Genomic DNA, 27,201 nt, shown 5'->3' with positions numbered 1-27,201 from the left:
TTGAAGAGATTCCTTTTCAAAAATATTTCCCCTTGATTACCCAAAATTGGTCGACTGAGTTTAATTATGCAGCTACAGCAGTTTCGTAGCGCGCTACAAAACTGCTATGTAATTTTAAAAACACATCAAGAGTGGCCTCACAGAAGTACTCTAAAAATTGTTCAATTCCATAAACAGTGCTTCTATAATATTTCCGACTGATTTCTGATATCTTTGCCATTACCCCTCGCCAATTCATACTACGAGGTGGATCTGGGGGATGTAAAGTTGCAAGCAAAACAGCGGTTGTGTAGATTTCTAGTTGTCGCACTGCTGTTTGTGCCAAGCCAAACTTTTCTTGGACCATTTCTTTCTTTTAAACTAGAAACTGAGTCTTTAATTACTTGCTCCATGGGTGTATAAACGAGGCCCAGGTCAACAAATTTCTTTGGAGGATTCTGAACTCGTTACAAACCAGGTTGTGTCACTTCAGTGAACCTGTGTATTTTATATTCAGGGTATAGTTTTGCCACCATCTCAGCAAAGTCACTCCATTTGTTTGTTGCTTCAATGCAAAGGTGCCTTCCTGATGCTGATGGGGTTTCATATAGTAATATATGTCCTTCCGCAACATCTTTTACATGTACACAGCCCATGTAAAAATTCTGATATCCTTCTGTGCCACCTTGAAGAAGCTGAAGAAACATGGCCATACTATCATTAATGGCCAGAGGCAGAATATGTCCCATCACAGTTCCTGGATTGATAACAACCACATCCAAACCAGTCTCTTTGGAAAAATCCCAAGCTGCTTTTTCAGCGAGTGTTTTTTATGCAGGATACCAAATCCTATTTTCTTTGCAATAATCAAGATCAGTACAACAGTTCTCATCCTTCGGTAAATCTGCAGGCCAGTTCGGACTGGGAATAATTACAGAGAGTTCAACACTAGACGTTTCACATTGGCTTTCTGCGTTGCTTGCAAGACATGCATGCTACCCTTAACTACAGGATCCAAAAGTTGGGCTTGTGGGTTCTTGACTTCTTCGACAATACAAGGAGACGCTAAATGGAAAACACCAACAGACCCATTAATGGCAGTCTCGATAGAACCATAATCCAACAGGTCTATTTGAAACAATTCCAGTCTCTCCTTGGCTCCTTCCATGGCCTCTAAGTGCCTAGTCTCCTTCTCATTTCCGAGATCTTGAACAATTCCCCGCACAGAGTAACCTCGTTCTAGCAGCAAACGAACAACCCATGACCCGATGAATCCACTAGCTCCGGTCACACATACAGTTTCTTTGTTGAGCAACCTTTAGACAAAACTGTAGTGCAATAAGATAAAACCACCCAGAATAAACATACACTTCTTCCCAAATGAAATCTGTGATCAGCTAGCAGAAGAAAAGCATCAGGTATTGAATGAGATGTAAACCAACTCAATTCAGTCTAGAAATCATAAATTAAGACCAAGAATTAGAGGAAAGTAGTTCGCCCTCCTCTTCTGCTTTGTTTATCAAAAGCTGTGTTGAACTTATCGACAAGTTCATTCATGGTATTGGAACAATTTGGGATCATAGCTAGGTAAGCCATCAACAGTGTATCGTTATATTCCATTAGAAAATCATCTTGAAACTTTGGGGATTCTATGGCAGGCAATCTTCTTAGAAGACTGGAAATTTATCGAAGCAAAGATTTTTCGTATGGAATTTCACCTCTTTGCATTGCTGACAAGAAATGATAACGAACTCTAATACGACTATTAAGCATTTTTATGGCACTGTGAATTTCGATTAGATGTGCAGCCAATTGAGTAGCAGCTGAGCCTCCATCTGAGGATTTTAGGTCTGCAACATGATCAATAGAAATCCGCTCTGTCTCCACAGTCTCTATAGTGTAGTTTGACTTCACAAATATATGAGGAAAGCTGCCTCGCTTGATCTTCAAAGAATTTAAATTGAAAACCTATTAATTTGCTTCCCCTGTATGAACCCAAAGATCATCATGACTGTGAACACTCGGCTCCTTTTCGAAACTTGCAACCTGTGTGTACCAAGACACCTAATGACCTAATGATGAGGATAAGTGGTTGAATTGACAGGCAAAGTGTATGAGCTGATAACTAGTGTCACGCGGAAAGAGTCGTTAGTGCAGACACAACCGACCTTCCTAGAAAGCCTAAGACTTTCTAATGACAAACAAGACAAATAAGAGCAATCCTTCCCTAAATATGCTTTTACAATATGAGAAATCAAGTGTTTAGATCCTACCTGTAATCCAACGCTGTTGCAGTAGTCCAGCTCCGTTGATCCAGATGAGCTCCTCCTTCACTTCGAAACCTGCATTCACCAACAATAAAATGATTAAATAGCACCTGAATATCACATAAAACAAAACATATTTAACATATAGACCAAGAAGTATACGAAACAACTCATTAATAACAAATTGTTGAGAAGAATGGACTAATTTGTACTAAAAGGTAACAAAAGGAACAATTACAACCTGAGCCTTGGTGTTGTGCAAGCTCCTCCCAGGGTCCACAAGAGTTCTCCCTTACTCTGATCAGCTCACCCACCTCCCAATGGAAACAAGTAAAGATGGTAATCTCTCCTCACAAGCTTCTACAAGGAAGTCCTAATTCCAGCAGCATCTACCCTTAGGAATGTTCAGCTTTCAACCTCCCCTCCCTTTGGCCCAATGCCTGTATTTATAGTGCTCTAGAGGAAGTTATTCAGGCCCACCATCAATGGGATAATCCCCTCTTTGGATGGGATAGCTCCCCTATTGATGGGATAAGTTCCTCTTTGGTAGGGATACATGAACCATCTGGAGGCGCTTCATACACGTCAAACATGCTTCTAGAAGACTCTAGAAATGACCACAAGTAACTTTTTTGGAGTGAAACTTGCGCCTTTTGACCTTTACAGGAGTACGCACCCACCCCTTTACATACAGAGCGTACAAGTACGCAGGTGTTGTGAACTTGAGTTGCGTACCCGCAGGTAAGGCTAAGAGAAACTGCATACCAGAGATAATTTGACTTTAAATGACTTTTCTCTCTTTCTTGAAGTTTGACATGGAGAGTAGAGGCATGAGACTTGCCAAGGAGGATAGTATGACAGTGGATGGAGCCATACTAACTGCAAATAGTCATGGTGACATTTTTTAGTGTAACGGATTGCCCCCTAAAGTGCGAAGCCTGTAGTAGATTAGGGTTTTTATGATCTAGGAAGGGTGAAGTACTTTATCATTTCAAGGAGTATCTTGCGGAGGACCTGGTCAGAACCTACAAATATTCAACACAAAATACATATATAAGATGATATCATCGCTGAGGTAGGCATTCCCATACTCAGATTGAAAACTTTAACTAACAATCTAACTACTGCTCTGATACAAGAATGATTTTGCAGTACATCACAATCATAGACTTTTGTAGACACAGTATGGACGCAGCCATCTGTTTATGATTAGTCTACTACATAATGAATACAAAACTCCTCGCAGCCTGGATGGTGGAAACTAGATCCAGGGTCTTCATTTCTACTTCCCGAATTGGTACGATTCTATCCATGCGAATAAATGAGTTGATGTTGAGCATGGTAGAAACCACTTGATTACCAGTCAATGATGTAAATCGTTAACAAGTGTGAGAGAGACCACCAGTGATGTCAATGGTTCTCAAAGTACCCAGTACAATCCATGAAATGTGAATGAATGGGTTGATGTCGAACATGTCACGGAATCCTTCGATCGAAAGTCAATGATGTAAACTGTCGTCAAAGGCGAGAAACCTGCCATTGATGCATGCAGACTTCAAGGTACTGACGATTTCTAAGTCATCTTTCTAGATAATATGCTGATGTCGATAGAAAGCGACTCGTTGCAGGCAAGCCCACAACACGAAATCATTGTTCAAGTTGAAGAAATGTTGCTGTAAGGACTGACTCAGGGATGGTCAAATGGATGACAAGTATTTTGCATATGAATGGTTTATTTGCAGAGACCTCTTGAACACATAACGACACGACAGATGGCTTGGTGACGATTGACCCAAAGTTAATACCCGGAAACGATTGAAGACTTTCAAAGTGGTTTGATCAACTTTTAAGGCAAAGGATTTCCCAACCCAGGTGAATGAAAAGTGTCGTGTTCAAGAGCGGTGATAAGGTTCTTTTGTAACAAAGGATAACAAATCGGTTCATTCTTCTCTCTTTTCCCCCACCATTTCTGGCAAGTACCTCTTTATTTTTTACAAGCTTGAGGAGGATAACATATGCTTGATTATAAGCTCATCCTTCGGATGAGTCCAACTTAGTTTAGATTCAAACCCTAAGAAGGAGTGGTCCGTTCCTGTTTGTAATTGAACAGGTCCTCTACTGTGAAATTTTAACGAGTCCAGTATAGGAGAAACTTGGCGTTTTTCATTTTTAGAGAGTCTGAAAAAACTAAAGAAGACTCCAAGGTGAACATTTTCGTAAATTTGTGTCTCCCAAGCCCGAAAAAGTATAAAATAATACCTGAGAGAACTGCTTGATCTCGCGACCAAGGAGTACTTTCATGATTAGTGTCTCTGACCTGAAAAGTAAAAAGCGATCAAGGACACGTCGTTTTATTTCCGTATCGATTTTGAAACGACAAAAACCCGGCAATCTTTTCCTGTTTTTACGGTCAGAAAAGAGCTATAAGGGGACCGTATTTTAATTCCGTTTTAACGAGTGTAAAAGAAACGCTCGGCAATCTTTTCATGTTTTAGGAGTCAGAAAAGAGCTTAAAAGATGACTCTGATGTTTTGGTTCGTGAAAAATGATGATTTTACTCTAAAGTCTTTTTGTCCTGCACAAAAACGACACATTACTCATACCTGTTTAAGATGGGTAAAAATACATTGAAAAATGTCCTTTCATGGTGAAAAATAAACAAACTTAGCATTCATTCATCCAAAAAACCTATAAAAAGACTTTTTACCATGTCATTTTTACCATTTTACTGTTGAGGTTGAGAAAAGGGCTTTTGACAAGAAAACTTCCCGTGGACTTTGCGGAGAATCCGACCGTCAGAATCGAGCGCCGTCTCTTTCAGGTATTTCACAACATCCTCCTCTTCAATTTCATCCGTTTAGAATTTCATTTCAAGTTTTAGTTTGATTTTTTGGAGGGTTTAGGGTTTTAAAATTCGTTTCTCGGGGGACGCAGGTGCCCCTGGGCGACGTGCGTACCCCGACTTTTTCGTACATGGGAAAAAGGTCGGGGTACGCAGCCCGCCTTCAGAACAGCTACGTACCGCCGCTCTGTTCTCTGAACGCGGGGTGCGTACCCCATGAAACGCGGATTTTGAAACCCCAAACCCCAATTTTAACCAACCAAATTTTGTTTAATGAATTCTAATCATTGTTTTTTGGTGTGTAGGACACTCACCATGCTAGATTGGCGTGAAAGAGAACACGAAGACGTTGATTTGGCCGCAATAGGTCATCAACCTTCTATTGATGCGTTAAAGGCATGCGGTCTCTACAAGTACTGGGCCATACCTGGCATGAGGGCCCAGGTGCCATTCTTAGAGTGGCTGGTTGAAAGGTGGAATGTTCAGGATCAATGTTTTTACATCGGAGAAAACCAGCTCGAGATAATGTCCTTCGACATATACTTTCTCACTGGCTTGCCTAACAGGGGCGAGCAACTCTCTCTATTCGGGACTAGGCCGGGTGGCCAATCCCTTGCTAGTCTCCGGCTAGAGTGGTGCAACAATCAAAACCAGGAGAAGGGGATAGAAATCAAATACATATCCCGACCTGAACTCATGGTAATTGCCTTTACAGTTACCAGACTTTGCGGCGCTGCCGCTTTGCACATAGCCACTGGTTCCCAAATGCGGATGGCTATAGATTGCTTCCAAGGCACCATTTTCAACTGGTGCGATGCTGTGTTGGCCAATATGAAGGGCCAACTAACCAGGGCAAAGAGAGGACAACTGAAGACCTTTGGATACGGGCCTTTAGTTGTGAGCTTTGCCCTAGAGAGAGTTCCAATGTTGATCCCCCAGCATCTTACAGTTCCAGTTGGGGCTCCTCGGGAGCCTAAGTTGACGAGATGGGTTGCGGTAATGGCCCGGCATCCTGATGAGGGAGCAGTAGTTGTTCGATTTCCTGATGGTTACTTTCACTGGCTGGAGGGCCAGGTCTTTGCGATTCAGGATTTTCTGTACGCCGGAATGGATTTTCGCAATGATCTGGACATGGTTCTTCCACAGGGAGAACAATGGGACGACAGAGGTATTTCATTTTTCACAAGTTTTTAAATTATCTATTTTTTTTTCTTTTTAATATATCGTCTCAAAACTGACAGCACAAATTTTCAAAATGCAGATGTGGGTCCGCAGCGTCCGGCCAACCTCGGGGCTTTTGAGAGGAGAGTACCAGCTGTACCAGCACCGGCCCCACAGGATGCGGCCGCAGAGACCTTAGCCGAGCTGGAACAGGATCTAGAGCGTCTGACGGCGGATATACCAGAGACCACTATAGATGACATTCCTATCTGACTTCAGCGCTACGTGGTCGCAGTCCCAGGACCTTTCAGGAGGTTCCTGTGTAGGGTAGCGCGGGCAGTGGTCTCGTATAGAGAGCACCACCAATGATTGGCTAGTCACTTTTGTAGACACATATGACATTTTTGGTTTTTTGTACTTATCATTTTTGCCGATCATAAGGTGTTTTTCAACCTATGATCGAAGACGATGTATATTTTTGACACACTCCTATCTATATATATCATTATTACCGGCTTATTTTGTTAAACATATGTGATGAAATGTTTATAAATTTACATTTATGATTGTTACAAATGTCTATTTAACATTCGAGACGCCATTGCATCTGCTAATGTATTTAAAGACCTTGGAATATGCTGATATTCAATGTAATCAAATTCACGTTCCAAGAGACACACCCTAAAAAACAATCTTAATAACACTGGATTTCTAATGGCATAGACTCTATTAAGCTGTAATACAACGAGTTCAGAATCTAACCTCACTATCAAACTCCGAATCCCAAATGAAATAGATTCAGATAATAATTCAATCACTGCACTGTATTCTGCAATGTTGTTTGTTGTTTGACCGAGGCTCACCCCATGCATAGAAACTAACTCGTCAGAGGGCGAATAGATAACCCAAGCTGCGGAAGAGATATTCCGTGTACTATGACAAGCACCATCAGCAAATCCAATGTACGTTTGGAGAGGCGTCGACATCTGCAATATCAAGAGTAAAACCAAGATAAGCCATAATAACGACAAAAAAACACTCTTTAAACTAAGCACACAGCCTAAACTAAGCAAACATACCAGCTAGAAAGAAAATTTAACCTAACTAGAATTAACTAAATCTCCATACCCACCATTTAAGCATAATACCTCTTTAGGTAAAGTCCATTTATGGGCTTACCCAAAGAGTCCCCATCAAAATCTACCAGCTCATAGGCCCCTTTTGCCAGCTTTCGCTTGACAATGTAGGGCCCATGCCACATGGGAACGAATTTTCCAGCACCTAATTTATCGTTAGCTTGATCATATAATAGCACTAGGTCTCCTTCCGAAAAATTACGAGGGGTCACGTTACGATCATACTGAGCTTTCATCCTTTTTGCGTGAGTCTCGATTGCCAAAGCAGCATCACGTCGAGTCTTGTCTAATTTAGCTAAGTATAACAGACGCTTCTCCTCTTCGGAAGTAGCTGGAAGTAATTCGATAGCCATTTGAAGTGATGGGATTTTGCATTCAATGGGCAACACTGCTTTCAAACCATAAACTAGTTGGAAAGGAGTGAACCCTGTTGATGTTTTTACTGAGGTTCGATATGCCCAAAGCGCTGAAAATAACATGTTGTGCCAATTCGACCAATGAATACCAATGATTCGTCAGATCATGATAACTAGAACTTTGTTTATAGATTCAACCAAACCGTTTGCTTAAGGATAATAAGGAGTAGAACTATCATGGCGTAAACCAAGCTGGCTTGTAAGTTCTGTCATCATAATGTTTCGAAAATGGCGCCCATGGTCAGTGATGATCACTTGTGGGACACCAAATCTAGCAATAATATGATTGAATACGAAAATCGTTGTTGTTTTGCCGCTTGCCTCGAATGTAGGCATCGCCTCGGCCCATTTAGTAAAATAATCAACCGCAAGGATGATATACGCATGCCCCCCGGCCGAGTGAGGGTTACAAGTAATAAAATCGATCCCCCATTTAGCAAAAGGACCAACGACAATTATAGGGTGGAGTGGAGCAGGTGGTGCGCGCATCTTGCGATCAAACACTTGACAGTTGTGGCATTTTCGGACCGCAATGATACAATCTTTAAACATGGACGACCAAAAATAGCCAGCACGCAACACCTTCTGAGTTGTGGCATACCCAGACATATGACCACCACACGCTCCAGAATGACAGTCATTCAAAACCATTTCTGCCTCTTCATGAGTTAAGCAACGACGAAAAACCATGTCCGCCCCACGACGATAAAGAGTATCTCCAATAATTCTGTATTGTTGGGACTGGAATCGAATTTTCCGGCGTTCCGACTTTGAAGCTTCGGGCCGAAAGGATTGGGTTTGGAGATAGACGATTATATCCCCATACCATGGATCTAAAGTGCTGATAAGAAACAGAGATTCGTCCGCAATGGGTTCCTCTGCCACAGTTTCCGTGTCAGCACGCGGGAAGTCACACATCAATTCCGCAAAAACTAAGGATTTCTTAGACTTGGACTCCTCGAACTCCAAATCGAACTCCTGCAGGATAACAATCCATTTGGAGTACTTGCCCCAAATGACCACAAGTAACTTTTTTGGAGTGAAACTTGCGCCTTTTGACCTTTACAGGAGTACGCACCCACCCCTTTACATACATAGCGTACAAGTACGCAGGTGTTGTGAACTTGAGTTGCGTACCCGCAGGTAAGGCTAAGAGAAACTGCGTACCAGAGATAATTTGACTTTAAATGACTTTTCTCTCTTTCTTGAAGTTTGACATGGAGAGCAGAGGCATGAGACTTGCCAAGGAGGATAGTATGACAGTGGATGGAGCCATACTAACTGCAAATAGTCATGGTGACATTTTTTAGTGTAACAACTGGCGATGTAGAAAGATAACGGATTTTGATAAATATGACAGCTGGGTGAAATTTGCTATGGATTATAACGAATCTCCGATTTCGTAGCGCAACTAGTTCAAAATCTGGGTTTTGCGCTACGAAATCACCTAGACAGGGTTTCTGCGCATAAGAACTTTGAAACGAGTTTCGACATATGATATTCATGTGAGATATGAGACCAATGATAGACTAAAGCAGAGAATTGACCCCTTTTGACATACCAACAAGACTCTTATTCAAACTCTTTAGACTCTAAAATAAGATGAAAAGACTAGACCCAAAACTGACACCAACCCCTTGACAAATTTAAAAAATTGATGTTCAGAATTTAAAATATTTTTTCTTAAGTGATAACACCCCACAACCTTGCGGGTGTAGCACGCAGTGCAAAATCCAGTTCTTGGAACCGATGCTTCTCAAGCACCTTCCTTTCAAATGCATCCAAAAATTTATCTACATCAGTTAGACCATCATAATAAGGAAAACTTCTTACCTTCGATGATACACAGCGCAACGATTTAGTCATCATGTTACAACGCAGCATAGATACTTCATGCAACCTATTCTACCAGTGTTCCAACTCCTCATCTAATCTGATGTACAGGTACATTTATGGCCCCATGCAATGCGTCCATTTGCTGTCGGATGCACCCAATCTTGGTCTCGCGCCGTTATTTTGTAGATCTAGTCCAAATCATCGTCACTTTCGTAATCGTGGATCAGTTCAGTATAGCGTGGACCTTCTACAGGGTCCAAAGGTACTACTACACAGAGTGACTTCCTTTCAAACGACATCATCCTCTTCTTCAAATTGATCACCCCATTCATATCAATAGCCTAATCAATCCCCAGGAGCGCAGGGTAGGGATTGTTGTCATCAACAATCTCTATCACTTTGAAATCAGCCAACGCACTCACACCTTCAATATCTATTGTCACACCCTGCAATCTTCCCATGGGGATAATCTTCTGTTGATTTGCCATCCTCAATTGAATCGGAGACCACTGCAACACAGGTCTTCCCGTTCTTTCCTATGTCTGTTTAGGCAATATGTTCGCATCTGACCCCAAATCTAGAATAACTTAATCCATTTCATACTCCCTTATTTGTACAATGAGCCTCATCTCACGCCTAGTTCTTGTCTTATTCTTACCAATTTTTCTGACTACGCGAGGTCCTTCAGGAGCATATTCTTTACCGACACATTTATTTATCAACTCTTGTAATCCTTTCACAGCCTTTCTATCACATAGCAGCTTCATACATGTCTCCAAGAACATAGTAAGCATGGAGGGGTCCATTTCTTCAGACAACTTATCTTGACTTCCTGAGGTAGAGGCCTTAGCGAAGCTTTTCTTTGCTTCCATGAATGTTCTTTCACATGCTCCAAGTCAAAACCAACCTCTTTTTTTGAAGCCTTATGGACCCATCCACTTTCTTTAGGTTGTTTTCCTTTATCCTTGCCAGTCGTCATTCCACTCAGCAACACGATATTCACATTAGGATCCTCTTTGCGAGGTTCAACCCTCATCATTTGCAGGTTCTGGGTAGGCTATTGAGGCTGCGCCCTCTTCTCCTGCATCTTAGCTATCAATATAGAGTAGTCTTCTATAGCGTGATCAAATTGAGTATAGTATCGGCATGACAGGCGTGTCGATCTTGTACACTCTCGTGTGTAGTGTCGTGGCACTCCACAATTGTAACAAATGACTTCTCCTCGACATTTACCAGGTCCTCCTCCGCCTCGGCCTCGTCCACGCCCCTGATATCCTCCACGCGCTCCTCCAGCGCCTTGATTCGGAGGGCGTTCTTTCCATCATCAACTCATAGTTACAGCAATTACGCTCATCGTGACCCACCAATTTACAGAAGTTGTAGAAGAGATGTTGTAGTGTCTACACAAATTTCTACAGCAAGTGACAATTGTATGTTACATGTTTTCCAGCTACCTAATAGATAGCACACCACTACGCAGGCCCTGCACTTGGCCCTGCTTGAGCTTTCGGCCTCAGAGGCATTGGCCCACCTCCTGCAACATAATTCGCAAAGACAGGGCAATGATCTTTATCACGCCCCTGACTCTTACATTTCAGACACCAAACTTCTTCGCGACACCTCTGGTCGAGCCGCTCTATCTTTTTTAGGGCTTTGAAACTCAAGGCAAAGATTCTGCAACCTCGCATGAATCTATTGAACTCCTAAAGCAGCATCTTGAATCGGTGTCTCATGCAGTCTCATCACAATTTCCAGGGCTTCTGCTTGGGTCCCAATCTTTCGTTGTGATAAAGCAACCCTTAGGTGAGGCAAGAGCGAAGCTACAAACCATTCACGGTGTTGTCCATACGTAAGATTCATGTTAGCTAGGTGGATCTAGAATTTCAATCTCTGATCCAACTCCTAGGGTGTTTCACCAGGCCTCATCATGATTTCCTTAGATCCAAATATTGATTGCGATTCAGATTTGGGACTACTGAATTCCTTATTCAGCGCAGTCTGAGTGTCCACTAATGAAGCCATCGAGTTATCAATGCAGTACTTAATGTACCATGTCAACGCGCGATCTTGTAGAGCAGTAACCAACTGTGCTTTCTTCATATGATCATCTGTAATATTTTGGGTTGTCCATACGGCTTTCACAACAAACCAAAACTGGTTCGGGTCCTCATTTCAAAAGCCCCTTGAAAACAGGCAACTTCATTGTATTTGACATATTGAACGGTGGCGAAGGTGGTGGCGGTCTGGGTGAAGATGTATGCTCTGGAGGTGAAGGCGTAGGTGGTGTGGGTGGAGGAGGTATTCGTGGGAACCCTTGTCGTATTAACTGGATAGCGCTCTGCGGTAAAGCCTGTACTGCTCCTTCATCATCACTCAGAGGAGGCTCAATCAGCGGGCTATATTCAGGCTCTGTTCTCCCTCTATCCTTGAATAACTTTCCACTTCGTGTAGCTCCAAACATCAAGGTAATGGCATAACCCACTTTTCACACAAGAGCATTTTAATCCAAGTATTCAAAGATCTTAAATACTTACCTCACGGTCCCTTGAAGAAGCGTTGCTCTGCTTTGTTGTAACTAACTGAGGTATCAACTGTGAATTCTATCACATATCCTCCTATGATGCAATCAATCCAGTGATTGACAGCGTGCACGATCTTGTCTTCAGAGGCTTCCAATCTCCGCACTAGCTCAGGGGTCCACACTATTGGACCGTCAAGCCTCCACCTTCCCTAGCCGTCTGCCAATTTAGCGATCCACTTGTATAGCTCAATCGGGAAGGAACAGAAGAAAATTTTGTGTATCTCTGTGTACAGATACCTGTCCAACCACTGTTCTTTTGTCAATCGTGGATTTCTGTTTTCTTGCACCGTGAATTCGTGGATATTTCTATCCAACCACTCCTCAATTTCCTTCTTAGTTGGATTCCAGTGATGTGACATCACACATCTCTTTATGCAGATCTCAGTCTCGACAACGGAACCATTTGTTGGTTTAGTGGGTCTTGACCCAAGTTCAGAGTTAATTTTGCTAAACAAATCCCTACACTATTGGCGCTTTCGGCATCAACCCGCGGAGTGCGGACTGAAATCTCACGTGAAGCAGTATGGGGGGATGCTGGAACCAAGTTTCTGCACCCAGAGATGAGCGTGATGTCGTTTTATGCCCTAAACCTGCCTTCGCGCAAATCAATAAGCCTTTAAGGCTTACCAATATAGCTTCCCTTAACCAACCCCTATACCTTCGCGAAGGTCTACGACTGTCTTTCACGGACCCCAAACAAGTGAGTCAACCACTTACGTGCCTCTGCCATTACTCCTAATTCTGTATTTACCCAAATCGGCTTAAATGTTCGATAATTTTAACATGAAATAGGATATTCTTCGCGTAAACAATTACTATTACTTGCGTTCATATAACAATATAAATCATGTAAAGTCGTGCATCAATACAGTATTATTTCATAAACCCATCATTCATCATAACATAATAGCGCATTCATTCCTAACAGAAAGAAATAGATGAACACCATAATTTCTGGATTAATTTCTCTATTAATACTTCAGTTCTGCTTACAGACTCAAGACTTCCCTGCGCACTCAACTGCAGGGGTCTGCACACTCAACTGCGGACTCTACTCTAAGCCTCTATGCACACAGCTGTAGAGCCTCTCTTTTACTCTAAGACTTCTTCGCTCTTTTTTCTTCTTACCCATTACATTCATCTTCATCATCACTTACTTGCCTCAGACTCTTTAAGACTCTCCTACTTATACAATCCCATGGTCCGCGGACCATGGGTAGATCTATAAAATCTTACACAACTTACATAAAAGAAGGGTAAAACCCATTATGACACTTTACTATCTATGCGCTCCGTGACCACAACTTGCAAAGACTTTTCATTTTATACAACAAAACTTGGGCTTTTTGCCCCAAAATTGGCCCTAGGGGACCTTGTTCGAACAAGCTTTTAAGCAAGTTTCCCTATTTTTTTTGTTCAATAGATGCGTGGGAAAGGTGTCGTTCTCTATAACTTGTCAGATATCGGAATACCATGGCACTGTAGATGTGGTTTGGGGAACATGTTCAACATTATACATCTCTATTTCCTGCTCCCAACCTGAATGATCTTGCTTGGGAGCATCTTTGCTTCGACCACTAACTAACAAAGGCCATGACCCTTAATGGTATGAATTGTTTTAAACTCCATATCATATTCTTGTAAGCAGGTCATCCAATTTTCCCTCTTCTCACCTAGCTCCTACTGCACAAAGAGTGTTCTTACCGCTAGATGAGGCACAAAAATGATCGTGTGAGCTTTTAAAAGATAGGGCCTGAAGTATTTGACTGCCTTATAAACAACATATGCTTGTTTGTTGATGGCAGGATAATTTAATTCTGACCCCTACAAGCTAACACTCATGAAAGAGATAGGTCGTTCATTTCCTTCAGTATCCTTTTGAGTCAACACAATTTCAATAAACAAATCTTAAGCAAAGGTATAAAGAAGGAAATCTTTGCCATAATAAGGATTGAATAATGTAAATGCATCAGCGATAGCCTATTTAATTTGAGAGAAAGCATCCTTTTCCCCCTTGTCCCATTTACAAGTTGCATCTTTTGTAATCATCTCTTGAAGAGGCTTAACTATCTGAGCATAATCAGAGATGAACTTTCACAACAAATCAATATTCCCTAAGAAAGATTGCATAGCCTTCTTGTTCACCAGGAATGGGATATGAGTAATAGCTTTGACCCTCTCGGGATCAAATTTAATTCAACTCTTTGCAATGATGTGCCCTAAGAGATTCCTTTCTGACACACTAAATATGCTTTTCTTGGGATTGAGAGAAATCCCATATTTATGACACCGCTAAAATATTTGTTTCAAATGACATACATGATCTAATCTTCTTTTGGAAAACATAGTAAGATCATCCAAATAAACAACTAGACTCTGACCAATCAGGGCAAGGAAAGTGATGTCCATCACTCTTTTAAATGTAGCACCAACGTTGATAACCCCGAATGGAATTTTCTTAAAAGCGAATGCTCCCCATTTGGTCCTGAAGGTGGTTTTCAAATGATCTGGTTCCACCACTATCACTTGATTGTAACCAGAAAAACCATCTAGTAGCGAGAACATCTCAAACCCAGATATTGTTTGGAGGATTTGTTCCATGGATGGCACTTGGTAATTATCTTTATCAGATGCCCATTTGAGATTATGAAAATTGATGCATAACTTTATCTCACTAAACTTCTTTCTACGTGGGACCAAATTCAAAACTCGAGTGGAATGTCTGACTTTTAAAATTATCTGAGCATCCAACAGTTTCCTCATCTCTTTTTGGATTAGGGGCTCCTGCATTGGATGAAGTTTCCTTAGTTTATGTTGAAAATGTTTTATCCCTTCTTTGATGGAATGACATGTTGGATAATATGAGTATCATATGTCTTTAAGTTGTCGTATGTCCATGCAAAAACATCATGGTATTGTTTGAATAAGTGGATGAACGCATGTCGTTCTTGCAGAGAACAACATGTACTGAGGTTTGCATACTTTTGATCTTCTTGAGTTCCTAGATTGACTTGTTCGAATGATAACTTTGAGCTCTGAATCTTGGTATTGGTTGGTCCTCTGAATCAGTTTTGCAGGTCATAAAATTTTTCAAGGGAAACCACACTTTTAAGCACAGTGTTACCTTTCATCGCATTAGATGCCTCCTGCAAAGACTTATCGTGCTCATCCGCTTTTATGCAAACATCCTTGAACATGTCTGCATTAGCCATAAAATGCAGTATATGTTAATAGTCATTGAAAATGTGGAAATTAGTGACATTATTAGGCACAAATGGTTTATATATAATTTCAATAGAAAAACCATTTCTCAATGGCGACATCCTAGCAGTTGCATTTTCTAATGCATCTGTTGTAGCATTTATAATCCTAGGAACAAAAATAATATTAAAATCTTTAAAATAATTACTTAATCAACATACCTCCTGCTGTTAGTTTTTAAGATTCGGTGAAACATAGTGGATAGTATCCCATACCTAATGAGTGACCACCTCTAAGTCACAAATTACCTTGAGAAACTCTACCTTCATATCAATGGCTTTCTTCAGTCTAAGTACGAGCGCTTCATATTCGGTAGTATTATTTGTACACTTGAACTCAAAATGGTATGATAGGATATGCTTATTATTACATGGTTCTATAAGTATGTAACCAACACTAGAGCCATCGTGCATCTTTGAACCGTCGAATTATAAAGTCCAAATATTATTAGCCACTAAACTGCTTCCAATTTCCAAATATTAAATCTGGAAAGGCAATAGGTTCATTATGGCCCTCAAGTGGTGTCACGGTGTATTTCATGTATGATTCACTTTCCACTCAAATCTGGTTATTTCTGCCCTTATATGGAAGCCATAAATGTGACCAATTTGTAGCAAAATACCCTTGTAATTTACTAGACCAATATCTAGTCAGAAGTATGCCATAGGCTTTAGCGATGTCCACAATTACAATATTTATACATTGGTGAACTCGGTGATCAGATGATAATCGAATAAGAACATTCTTGAGTTCACAAATAGCTTGGACTAGAGATTTGTCCAGCTGAATGATTTGTGCATCAGTTTTTTCCCATTTAGCATTTATTTTCTTAGCAACATATAATGGCATTACATTTACAGATGCACCGGAATCGACTAAACAATTATGGACATTGTAATTAAAAATTTCAAAACTTAATAAAAATGAAGGGCAAAGAGTGTTAGCATCTAATGTTACAGCATTAACCACAGATTCAAGGGAACCAGAAGACTTACTAGACACCTTTTGAGAGTAAGAAGCTTTGTCACCTGGCGAAGGTTGTGAAAAGGCTTGGAAAAGTAGTTCATGCTAGCCTGCTATCTTCGCAAGCTCAAAGATGGAAATATTAGCATGAGATCTCTTCAAATCTTCAACTATGTTATAATCAATTGTTTCAGTTTTAGTAGGCAGTGCCGAAGTATTTGGAGGAGTAGATTTGTCTGACACTTCCAGAGTGATGGACTTATTTTTTTTACTGGAGAAAGTGCTCTTAGAAGCAATTGCATCTCTAGACTTACTTTGTGTATTTTGAGTAGGAATAACTAGTAGTGAGATTCTTCTTAATAGTTGTTCCTTCAATTTTTGTCTTGTCACCTCCTATTCAAAAATTGGCCCGTAGATCCTTAATTTATATCGACCATTCTATCTTTTAGGGTATGGGATCGCTTTGAGGTGGTGCTTCAACACTCTTCTTATCAGCAGTAGGGATACAATCAAAAGAATTGACTGCGTGTCCAATACTCATACTTTCTTCAACCACTGTCGGTTCTTCTATTTCTTTCGTTTACCCAGACTACTCATCTACTAGTGGAGAATTCTTGTTGTGGTTCCACTGTGGGCATGTCTTCTCTTAATGATATTCTTGGTGGAAAGAGCAATAGCAAGAGTAATACTTTAATAATCAACACAACATTCGAACTCTGGGCATATTTAGTGGGTTGATTGTTTTTGTTTTTGTTATTCCTCCATAATGGAAAATACTTGGTGGATTTATACTAGTAGAAGTCTTGCTTGACCTTCTTCTTAATTATGAAACTTCATTGGTAAGTGCTTTTAATGTTATGTTCAAGCTTTCAATATTTGATGAATCCTTTTCCTTTGCCTTACTTGAAGAAGGTTGAGACTTCCTACCAGTCTCCTTGGAGTCTTTAGATTCATCATCAACATTAATAACTCCAATAGCACGCAATTATTTCTCCAAGATGATTGCTTCTGCAAAAGTTTAGAGCATGTCTCCTTTGCAACTCTTTTAAACAATGAGGAAAGGTTGGTGGGCAAGGTAGCTGTATAATAATCAATAGTGATTGAAACATGAGGTTGTGCGCCTGGGGGAAACTCATTCAATATGAGATTGAATTTTGTATTGAAGTCTTTTACTTTCTCCATTTCCTCCATCTTATTATTCCGGAGCTCTTTCAATAATATGGTAGGAGTCTTATCATCAACAAATTTCTCCAAAAACAACTTCCTAAAATCCTTCCAGTTATGGATTGAATTAATAGGCAAACTATGGTAGCATGTTGCTTCTCTACCTTCTAATGTAAAAGGAAAAATCCTACAAGGAACATCATTGTATGATACCTCTAACATCTATAGATGCATGTAGAAATTGTCAATGTGATCTTATGCCTTTGTCTTCTTGTTTGGATCAAATTTTGATAATAGCTTTTATGGATGTATGGGAATTTTATGAAGTTTATCCGAAAGGGCAAGAGACCCTTGGGCCTTCAAATCCAAGTCCTAGTCAGCCATGTCTTCGTCTCTTGGTTCCTCCTCCTTTTCAGAATCTAAGGAGCCTTCTCCTTCACCGTCTAAATTGTCGTTGAACTCAAAATAAGTTCTCGGATGTTCTTCGTCAAAAAGAAGAATGTCCTCCTCATACCCTTCATTAATGGGTGTAAGTGGATCTTGTTGAACTATGTCTTTTGAGGATTCTATTAACTCTTTAAGAGTGACAAAAACCAAATCTTCCATTAATGCAAGTAGTACACCAGTACAAGTTGTTTATTTCTTCTTAGGATGATGCGGGATATTGTGAGTGACAGGGAATAAACTGATAGCTTTTGCGAATTGATAGATTATAGGTCAAATCAATCAGAGTTGTTTGTAGGCATCTCATAAGCCAACTCCAAACCAGGTTGAGAAGACGCTCCTACTTCGAGAATAGGAGTTGGAATGGTGCTCAGAATATTGCTACCATGTCCAGAAGATGAATGATTAGGATGTGTGGAATTATTAGCCATAAAAAATGGCTTCCCTCCTTCTAGCGCCAGAATTTTGACGGTGCTAGATAAAACAAACATATAGGGGATCTCCCCGACGTGAGGTCCCAACTAGACCTCACATAGTTTGGTGTAGGAGTCTTATCTGGAATACGACCTGGTTGTCGTGCACGAGAGAGAAGTGCACATGTGCTTTTGAATTAGCAAGAGAGTGTGCCTTGTGAATGTTCGATTGCAAATGTATCAAGGTTCTTTCACTACAAAAGGGGAAATAAAGCAATCCTCTAAGAGAGAAGTAATAGTACTACCCTAATGGGGACACACATAAACGATAAAGGCTCATCTAACATCAAGCGAAAAAGTTCACATAGATGCAACAATCATTACAGTAATTACAACACATTTCCAATAAGTTAAGCACCAAAGTCATTGAAATAATTAAATTACTTCAGTACATGTGAAAGAAAACATGAATCATAAATATTCAAAGAGTAGTCTTAAAAAATACACAATCCATGTATGAAAATATTCTGGCCAAAAGGCTTCAAGTATTTAAGCAAAAGTTCCAAGATACATAAGTACAATGAACATCACTAGCTCTAATAGTGGAGTGTTAGAGCCACTACTTGCTCCCCAAAAGTACTAACTATATCTCTCTAATGCCTTGTGGGGGAAGCTAGTGTTACAATTCCTTTGCATGAGTAATGAAGATCCTTTTCTAACTTGAGGCATGACCTTTCACATCCTCATGACTCTTTACTTTCCAACTCCTATTGACATTTGGACTTCTACAACCTTTGGACTTCCAAATGACTTTTGGAATTACATATGACTCTTGGTATTACATGTATTTTGGACTTTTATGGCTCTTTTGTCCATATATGACTCTTAGACTTCCACTTATTTGTTTTCAAAATTATTACATGATTACATCATAATTTCCACATCATCACATGATGAGACATGACAAGTCACTATCTCTGATGACTTGGACTCATATTGACTGATGGCATGGACTTTCCTCGATGGGTGACATGGCTGCCACTCATGTCTTCGTTCTGAATGCAACTTCCAACCATTGTTCTCATCACCCTCCAAAGGGTCTTTAAACTTATGTAGACTTCAGGGTACTTCGATAATCAAGACTTCAATGTGTTCTTATTCTTTTAATTCTTCCTTTGTTTTCATTTTTTTCCTAATCTTGTTCATGCATGTTGGCCATGATGTTCCTAAAATACCTATAACTGCAATCACTCATGACAAGTAACCATCAACTTGAAAATCACCTATTCTAACATGTTTCATGCAATTTTTTTGTTCATGCCTTACCGATGCACTTGGAAGGAGAAAGGAGACCCTCTGGGCACAAGGGCGCACTTCGAAAGGCTGAAGGGCTAGAAGTTCAAAGCTTCAAGTCTTTGGGATGTGCTTATGCACTCAAGAGAGAGAGACACTCAAGGGAGGGCACAAGGTGCATATTTGAAGGATAAAGCATGAGGCTTTAGGGTTCCTAGGTATGTTGTCCACTCAAGGGAGACAAGGAGGGTGCATGGCGCAAAGTTGAAGGTTGAAGGGAGAGGCTTCAGGGATTCAAGGTGCACCCATGTGCTTAAGAAGGCAAAGGAGGGTGCATGGCACATTGTCAAAGGGTGAAGGATGAAACTTCAAGGCCTCAGAGTGCGCTCATGTGCTCAAAGGGCTAGGAGGGCATGAGGTGCATTGCTAAAGTCTGAAGGAGTTGAGCTTCGGTTCTTCAGGGTGTGCTCATGCACTCAACGAGGGCATGCTTCTTCAATTCGAAGGAGTGTGCTCAAAGGAATACTTGGTTTTTGAAGGGCGCAGTTCAGAACAAGGAAGGGGAAAGATGGCATTAGAAGTGCATTATGCACTCTTGGAGGGCACAAGGTGCATTCCCGAACAACGAAGGATTCCCGATCAAGGCTTAAGAGTGTGCTCATCCACCCCTTGCCTTAATGGGTTCACTTTTCAACCAAAATTTGTCTAAGTTTGGAGGATAGGACTAGGGGTGAACACGATGAGTTTATACATAGAATCCAACACATACCAACTCATCAATAAAACTTAGACAAACTTGAACAATGATAAATAGACATCAAAACGCCACTTTACATACATTCTCCAAGTAAAATAAACAATGTGTGTGCGACGATGACCCAAAAGTGTCATTTTACAACAATAAAGGTACAATGACCATGATATACACTAAATATGTTCTAATCAATGTGAGGACACATAAGGATGATCAAGAACACTTGAAACATATAGAATGACTTGAAACGACACTTGACGACCAAAGCGACACTAGATACGACAGTGAAGTAGGCTCCAAAATTTAAATGTAGTGAAATTTTTGAGGGTGTTGTAGCAGCGACAACAGAAGTTCATTGTTGCCTGCAAGGGTGAAAAGAGTGATCGTCTCTCCCTACTGAGGTGCAAAGAGTGATGAACTACTCAATTTCATATTCCTATGGAAGAAAGATCTTCAAAGGTTGGGGGGGTGGGGAAGACACAACCAAGGAGAGATTTGATATTAATTGCATTTATTGTGGTATAAATGGACATGATGCATCAACATGTAGAATCCCCTAGGATAAGATGAAAGACGAACAAGATAAAAAATAATACAAAGGAAAAACACTAGATCCATTAAAAGGTAAAACACCTAAATTTGTACATGACATTTTTCCCATTTTAATATTGGATTAATTGAAGATTCATTTCATAATTCATTTGCTTCTTAGAGGGATGGGTGATTGTTTGACACAGGTGAAACATGCAACATGACCAAGCCACGAAGGAATTTTTCATCCCTTATGCACATATGATGGTAATGCCACTTCATTCATATATTTGTTGACAAAGTAGAAATAAGGAAGACTTCCAACAACATAGTTGTCATGAATGGAGTGGAGGATGAAATACTATTGGAGAATACCACAATTGTAAGTGAGGAGGTGAGATGCCATATTATCTCAATCGATGATTCTTATGGTGCTTTAAAGAAGTTGAATGAATTTAATGACTCTCACTTAGTATTGGAACTCATACAATAATTGATAAAGCTCTTTAACCTTGCATTGAAGGATGAAGGCCCCATGGTTTTAGCCTCAAAAATCAAAACAATCATGCACAACATTGACGCCACTAGAACAAATATATATCTTCTTCTCATAGCCTTCATCAGAGCCCTCTACTCTACATACTCTCACTATCTTCAGTCCCTACAAGCTAGTGGTCAAATGAATTCATGACAATTGACTCTAAGGTGGCGAAAGTTGCAGAATGTGAGAAAGCCTTTGGAAAAAATAAGAAGACAACTCAACCCACTGAACAAAGTGTGTGCCTTGCTCAGTAAGGGAAGAAGAAATCACATGATTCTTTTAGAGGAGAAAGAAATAAAAGAAGACATGGGAGAAAAAGATTTAGATGCAGTGGGGGTAGACACAACAAAGGAGAGAAAGTTGATCTTCATTATGTTTTTTGTAATGGAAATGGACATGATGCATCGACATGCAGAATCCCATGGGAGAAGATTAGATACAAACCGAGTAGAAAGAAAATAGAGGCAAAACACCAAATCTAGTGAAAGGTGAAGCCCCTGAATTTACTCATTACATTTTTCCCATTGAAATGTTGGAATAAATAAAGATTTGTTTCATACTTAATCTACTTCTTGGAGAGATGCATGGCAACTTGACACAGGTGCAACATGCCACACGACCTTACAAAGATATTTCTTTGAATATTTCGATGACATAGTATATTATTCAATAAATCAAGTCTCAAACCCTCAGGATTTGGTACTATTAGGTTTAAACTGTTTGGATTCCCTAATTTTCTTCTACATAATGCACTCTATCTTCAAGAGCTAAGAAGGAATATATTGTCCCTTGTGCACAATTGATAGAAAGGCCACTCCATTCATATCTTTATTAGCAAAGTAGAAATAAAGCAAGCTTCTAACAACATGGTTGTCATGACTAGGGTGGAGGATGAAAGCTACTAAAGATGAAAGGGACATATGCTCATGAACAAAATTTGCATGTCTCTCTCATCATAATGAAGGCACATTGCCATTTACTCTTCTTTAGCATGCTATATTTGGAAATATTAATTATGACAACCTTCATTTACTATAAAATAATGACGTTTCTAGTTTGCCTATTATTCCTAGGGAACTAAAGCAATGTGATGCTTGTATCCTTGGAAAGCATAGAAAACAACCCTTCCATGATTCCACTTCTAGAGCATGTAGAGAATTGTACTAATACATTTTTATTTGTGTGGCCCCATGACTATTCCATTTGCTAATGGAAAAAAAAAACATCACGTCATTTATTGATGATTACACTAGGATGTGTTGGGTGTACTTGTTAATAGATAAATCACAAGCATTTGGAAATGTTAAAAACTTTCATGTGTGAATTCAAAATGAAGCACAATAACTTATTGGATCTGTTACACAAAATATTGTCACCATGACTTTCTGCAGTCAGTGTGAGCCTATCACCACTCATATTGTCCTCCTTTGCAAGTCTCAAAACTCATCTCTTCAGGTCAAAGCCTTAAAAATGAGAGAAAGCCTTTGAAAATCTCTAAAACTCTAGTTCCACACTTTCTCTTAGCATTACCTGCGGTCCCGCACCCCTTGGTCATGTTACCTGCGGACCTGCCCGCTCTGTCTCTAAAGGAATGGGTGTCGAGCCCTGTAAAAGTCAAAAAGGTGCAAGTTTATTATTAAAAACTCACTTTGGATTAATTATGGACGCTTCTAGAAGGAACCTTGAGGTGGCAAGTTCGCTCCTAGGTGGTTCATGCATCCCATAACTAAAGGAGCTAACCCCTTGATGAGAGGAGCTTATCCCTTTGAAGGAGGACTCTATCCCTTTGAAGGTGGACCTCGTAACTTCCTTCCTCAGCACTATAAAATGAGCCATTGGGCTGGTTGCTAGGGAGGTTGAAAGCTGAATTTTTTGAGGGTAAATGCTGTTGGAATTTAGACTTCCTAATTGAGCTTGAGAGGAGAGATCACATACCTTTTGGCTTCTTTGGGAAGAGAGTGAAACTTGTTAAAGTAGAGAAGATTCTTGTTGGGCCCCAGGAGGAGCTTGTATAGCATCAAGGCACCAAGGTTGTAAAGTTCTTCTTTGTTTAAAGTTAATACAATCAGATTCATTTTTCTCAATAAATTGTCTTCTATGGTTTATTTCATGAATTTCTTGATCATCATGATAAATATGGTTTATTATATTGGCTATGCAGGTGTAATTTTTCTCAATAAATTGTCTTCTATGGTTTATTTCATGAATTCCTTGATCATCATGATAAATATGGTTTATTATATTGGCTATGCAGGTGTTATTTGATGTGTGCCTGTTTGTGTTTGCAGGTTCTTTAAAAGGGAGCTCATTTGGACGAACGGAGCTTAGCTTCCACAAACTAGCACAGGACTTGAGGTAGGGTCTAAAACATCTATTGGCCTTTATTTATAAATCACAATATTTAGAGAAAGATAGAATTTGTTTGGTTTGCTTCTCGCTAGATATCCATAGCTACTAGGGAGATCGGTCTTGTCTGCAAGAATGATTTATCTGCCCGACAGGATCTCTTCAGACTAATAATGGAGGAGAATGTACATCTAATGAATTTGAAACTATCTTCAGCAACATTGGATTCAACATCAAACCATCGTTCCATATAATCCTTAAAAAAAATGGTGTAGCTAAAGAATGAACACGGCTATCTTGAACATGATTTGTTCCATGATTATTTTTTTAAATGTAAAGTTGATGTTTTGGATGTTGTAGTTCCATGTGTACTATATGTTAAAAAACAAGTGTCCATATCATGCTCTTAAAATAAGATTCCTTATGAAATGTGGTATGGTCACATTCCTTCAATGAGACATCTCAAGGTCTTTAGTTCCACCTGCTATACCTTGATTCCTAAGGAGAAAAGAAACAAGCTTGATGCAAGGACTTAAGAGTGCATCTTCTTTGGGTACTCAAATACCACCAAGGCATATCGTCTATATGATGGGGTAAATAAGAAGTTTATTATTTCCAAAGACAAAAATTTTCTTTAATCTTTCAAGTCTGACAAAATTATTGGGCGAAAACTTGATTATCTGGATATATTCACTCATATAAAGGAATTTCATGAAATTTGATGATGAGATTCCATATATTGAAAGGGGGATCCCTATCATGGATCAATCTCCAAAATCTCCTTCGGAACCATCATCTCCCCCTGATGAATTTATGACCACTTCATCATATCAGGAAGGTCGTTTGAATTATGTGATTGAGAGGATTGGAAGGTTGAATCTTGATGCAACACCATCTTAATCAATGGAGCAACCTATAGGATCTCATAAAGGTCCACCAAAGTGGCTCATCAAAACACTTGAAAGTGTTCATCCTGATGAGGTTGGAAAGACAATGACTAGAGGTTCCACTAGATAGGATTGAGGTGATGTAGAGTATTCTAATTCAAGTGATGTAGATGATATGGAAGTTTCATATGATTGTGAATTAAATTTATCTACTAATTTTGAGCCAACTTCCTTTGAAGAAGTTGTTTCTAAAGATGAGTGGAAAGAAGCAATCCAAAAGGAGTATAATGTGCTCATCAATAATGGGACATTGAAGTTAGTGGACCCTCTATTCAAAACAAGACCAATTGGATGAAAGTGGTGATATATAGACTACCATGGATATTCCGATGGATAGTTCGTCATTACAAATATGATAAAATGAACTGAAATCTACATTAGGAGGGTTAAATTCCTTTAGATTCTGACTTTGTTAATTACTAAATTTCTTCTTCTACATGAAATAGATAAAATGTGAAAAATAGAGAAAAATAAATACAATCACACACCAACCATAGAAAACACAAATATATGCTCTCAAAAACCCTTACGATAGGAAACCCATATGGAAGGTGAGGCTACTATGCTCTCTTTTTCTACAAAATGGACATAATATTAGTACAAAGGATAAGGCATTCCATGGAGCTCCTTGGGATTTGTGACCTTTTATATTGCTACAGAACACTAATCTCTTTTCTTGTGCTCTTTAAGTCACACTCCTAGTTGCTCTACTCTGCTCTAGAACGAGATGCAATATAATCTAATGGAACCCCTTTTATCCTAGTGGGTCATTTATAACAAAGCCCAATAGCCAACTAGGGGTTAGGTTTCACTCCTTCAACTCTCAACTAGAGTTACAACTATGACCCTTCAAGAGTATTCTTCATATTCCACAAGTGGCTAGATCCTTTTGCATGTGCAACAAAGGCTTATGTCGCATCCTCTCAAAGCATGGTGGTTAATAACAATACATCAACTTATGAGAGACCTAAATTTTGCATCTAAACTTTGATTAACATGATTCTTACACTGTTGGAAACGAATCTGAGTGTACAATAGCATCATGAGATCCCACACTTATGCAAGAGAGTTTGAACCCAAGAAAACATCATTTAATGCCACAAAATGGCCCCATAATATTTCATACCCTAATTCTCCAAACTGGGACCCACCGGTAAAAATGGCCCCACAAGCTAATTTCTCTCATTTTTCTACTCTAAAAACACCGAGATGGATGAAAAATTATACAATTGTCTAATCTAGGTCATACCTCCCAATTTTGGGAGGATTTTGGTCCTTGTAAGCTTTTACTAAATGAGGTGAGGATAGTTCTCCTCTACTTTCTCACTGGAGTATCATTTTGATTTCCTTGGAAGTTGTCCTTTCAACCCAATCTACCAAAGGTCATGTTGCCCATGTTTTATAGTTATAAATATCTTTTGCTAAATTATATCCTTTGTCAACTATGCCTGGGCATCTAGAGCTAAGTCCTCTATGGCAGGTAGGACTTGATTATTTTCTTGATCCAACATGGAAATCTTATAGAGCTTGATATGTTCCACATTCACCACAAAGTAAATGCACATGTATGGGGGTAGATTGAGTTTGTAGGCATTATCTCCCATAATTCTCATCCTGATGATGAACCACAGAGGCTGGTTCGAAACGTCGATGCACTAAAAACAACAGATGCGATGAATCCGGAAGATACAACCACACAAAATACAAATCGCAGAAGTCTCAAATCCATAATTTTCGACCTGTACGGAAGGGAGAAATTACAAGAAGTTCGTTTGCTGGAACAATACAGGGTAAAAATTGCAAAGAAGAAGTCAGACCTCACCTTTCTCAAACGTTGCAGAGACGCCTCCATTATCCCTCCATTTGCCTCCATAAAACACTGTCTTAAAAACTTCAGAAACTTCCACATTTTCAACAAAGCCAGCCTGTCCCTCATTCGCTCAGAAATCAACCAAATTCGCTCGGAACTCAATCTATTAAGCCAAAAAGCCCTTAAGCTGCACCTAAACCTACCAAATCTCATTGAACCAGCACTTTGGTCCAGAATAGACTCTTGCGCATCCCTAAAATCAATCAAAACAGAAGAATGCAAAAACAAAAAACACTCGCTGAAATTTGAAAAATTAGAAAAGAAGATGAATACAGGCATAAACCCCCACGCATCCTCTACAAATCGATCTAAAACAGGTTTTGAAAAATCAGATAAGAAGTTGGATGATGGCGAAATTCCCTGCGCAGGCACTACACCTCGCTCAACTGCCAGAATTCGACCTGCGCAGATATCCTTTCTGAAATCCCTGATCACAGATAGCAAATCATTGCACAT

The 27,201-nt window shown here is 39.7% G+C and overlaps 1 pseudogene; it reads right to left on the bottom strand.

Annotated features, from left to right (window-relative positions):
* Nucleotides 1-239: 239 nt before the first annotated feature.
* LOC149223313 (phenylacetaldehyde reductase pseudogene) lies at nt 240-27,201 on the bottom strand (annotated as a pseudogene).

This window comes from Pinus tabuliformis, chromosome Q (genome assembly GCF_031772625.1).
Source record: "Pinus tabuliformis cultivar Carrire ecotype Pingquan chromosome Q, CPIR1, whole genome shotgun sequence".
Taxonomy (NCBI): domain Eukaryota; kingdom Viridiplantae; phylum Streptophyta; class Pinopsida; order Pinales; family Pinaceae; genus Pinus; species Pinus tabuliformis.
Note: the sequence above shows the minus strand (reverse complement) of the source record. Positions and strands in the feature narration are given on the sequence as shown.